We start from the raw sequence: 2782 nt of genomic DNA, 5'->3' as shown, positions 1-2782 counted from the left end.
TCTTTCTTTCTTTCTCCCCCCTCCCCCCTCCCCCTAGGAAAAACCGTCTATCCCTGCTCCATTCCTGTATCTAATTACAGTTGTGTACACAGGGAGGAAAACAATCACAGAAGTGCTCCAAAATGGCAGCACGTTAAAGGTCACAGGTCACAGATCCAGGAAAAGACAACTGAGATTATTTGAACATTTTGTAGAGCAATTAACTTGAGAAATTGGTACTGTGTGGAAGAGGGAATTAGAAGATGGAGAACAACATTCACAAATGGCTTGGGCAGCTTTGTGATAAACATCCTAATCAGAAAAAACCCTGAGATGATCAGGGGGACTGATAACAGAAGAAATGGGGTACTATGATCGTCAATGTCTGCCCCAGACCTTACACCCAAAGAAGAAGACACAATTATGATTCAAGGCCTGATCTGAAGACTGCCTTTTTCTGACAAACATGTATTGTCCCAAACTGGGTAAAGTGATATTGTAGAGATCTCGTGGTCTTGATTTGTTATTTGGTAAGTACATTGCTTACAACTGTATAAGATCATATGAGAGCGCGGGACACATGAAACATGTTCAGTTTGGTAGGAATGTTGATTTTTGCCCAGGTGGTGGCCGAAGCCTACTCCAAGGCGACCACTAAGGGATCTTTAACGCAGGCAACTTGGACACTGGATCTTCGAGTTTTTTGCCCTTAACCAAAAAGGCTTGGTATTAGATCTTATCTACCATAAGAACAGGGGTGCGATTTAAAGACAGCAGTAAGAAGGAACCAAGTAGTAGCAGTAGAAAGGCTGCAGAAAGAGTCAAGGGCCCAGAGGAGGGAGCAAAGGGGGTGGGTGTGGGGGCAAAACGAGGAGACGAAAGCAGACGACAGAACGTGGTTAGAGCGCAGGAAAAGGAGGTGAAAGGATATACTTTTAGAGAAGAATATCTTCTGTCGCTGTCAGGTTTCGAACCTGGGACCTATTGAATGAGAGGCGAACACCTTCACCTCTCGACCACGAGAGCTCCCTTTCGTGGTCTGTGAGTTGGTTTCTTCTTTTAGTTTAGTTGTATGTAGAGGTGACCATGGGCTCTCAGTCGGTCCGTACAGCATACGCCGATGTAGGTCAAACATAAAGATAACGACGAAGTCCCTGTCCACGCCATCGCAAGCAGAACCTCGGAGTTCTGTTCCCGTGTGGAAATAATTTTTATGGAGGTTCTTAGTGTTTCTGCTGGGACGTTGTAGTTCTCTTAGTCCGGGTTGGCCCTAACAGGCGGGGTCGAAGCCTGCCTTCTAAATGGGCGTAACGCACTTACATTGGGAAAAAAGGGTTAGCACTTGCACATTCAAGTAAACTAACTCTAACTACACTTTAGCACTGAAGTATACTTGCTCTTACTCTACCTGGCTCGGTCTTACCAGTGGCATTAGTGAGGAATGATGACAAACATCATCAGCACCTATTTTAGAAGCACGACATAACTTTTCTCCTGGCTGCAATACGGTATCTACGGAAAATGAAGCCTAAGACTAGTGTTTTCAGGTTTTTGAGTTTTGGGGCGTGGACAGTTGAGGTTATGCTGTCGTTTTGGTCACAAAGTGTAAAGATACCACTTATCTCGATAACAGCTCAGGCGGGGAAAGTTAAATATCGCCAATCCAAGTCCTTTACGAGTATTCCAACACCCCAGACAATACTCTTCTCTGAAAGTGGTTCAAAGCAAACGTTCCCACGGCTTGCTATTTGGATTCCTCAAAGGTTTTTGGGATATCCAAATCTGACTCGAATTAGCGCCAAGACTTAGCCATTTTCGATTCCCCTAGAACTCTAGAATAGTATAATGCGAACCTGGTCTTTGAATATTCACGGCCGAGGGCATCCATACCTTAACCCTAACGGGACAGGTTTAGGATTAGAGCCGTGGATTGTGGTAGACTAGTACACCGTCAAATAAAACTGTTTGTCACACTGGTCACGTGGGCGGTAGACCGTCAGATAGTACATAAATCTCGCGGCAGACCATTGAGTGGATTGGCACCTAAAAGAGGGTGAAAGCGGGAATGAAAAAAGAGGGCTATAGGAGAAGATCTTCCTGGCTCGGTCTGTGCTACGTCACCACAGCTGTACAAGGTTAATTCGATGCCCAATGTTTGAGGAAAGTTCGTAAAGCTAACTATAGGCTTTCGGATCAGGGGAAACAGTTTGTTTATCAAGATCGATCTAATAAGAGGTTTCAGCGGCATCAGAGAACTTTTGAAAGGTACGAAACGGTCGAAAAATGCTTTTTCTCCTCCCCCCCCCCACCCTTCTACGATTCTTATCTCTCTTCAACTCTTTTTTCACGTTTCCTCCCACCCTTCTATAAATTTTTATCTGCCTTCTGCTTTTCCTCCCTCCCAATCTTTTCCTGTCTCATTTCTATCAATTACTAACACTTTCACTACCTCTCATGTTCCCTCTTTTCAGGGTTCCCCAAGATTCATGTTTTTCTTTCTGGCACACCCCAAATATCGATTCTGACTACGGATCTATGCTGATTGGCTTGTGTAATGAGCAAAACTTTTCGATATCGCATTGATTGGAACAGTCCTATTTTCTAGGCAGAGTAAACACTTAGGCTCCTAGGGCGTACCGGAGGACTGGAAGGCAGAGCTGTGTACATTGGCGTTCGGAGAGGGAGTGATATTGTAGAGCAGGCCAACGATGAAATGGCTACCCATTACCCGCTTCTCTGTCTGTCTGTCTGTCTGTCTGTCTGTCTGTCTGTCTGTCTGTCTGTCTGTCTGTCTGTCTGTCTA

At 45.0% G+C, this 2782-nt stretch overlaps 1 protein-coding gene across 2 annotated transcripts in view; it reads right to left on the bottom strand.

The window, feature by feature from the left end:
• LOC101862612 (caveolin-1) overlaps positions 1 to 2782 on the bottom strand; it is a 37058-nt gene that overhangs the window by 6367 nt on the left and 27909 nt on the right. The window lies entirely within an intron of this gene.

The sequence above is a fragment of the Aplysia californica genome, unplaced genomic scaffold (genome assembly GCF_000002075.1).
Source record: "Aplysia californica isolate F4 #8 unplaced genomic scaffold, AplCal3.0 scaffold00782, whole genome shotgun sequence".
NCBI classification, from domain to species: domain Eukaryota; kingdom Metazoa; phylum Mollusca; class Gastropoda; order Aplysiida; family Aplysiidae; genus Aplysia; species Aplysia californica.
Note: the sequence above shows the minus strand (reverse complement) of the source record. Positions and strands in the feature narration are given on the sequence as shown.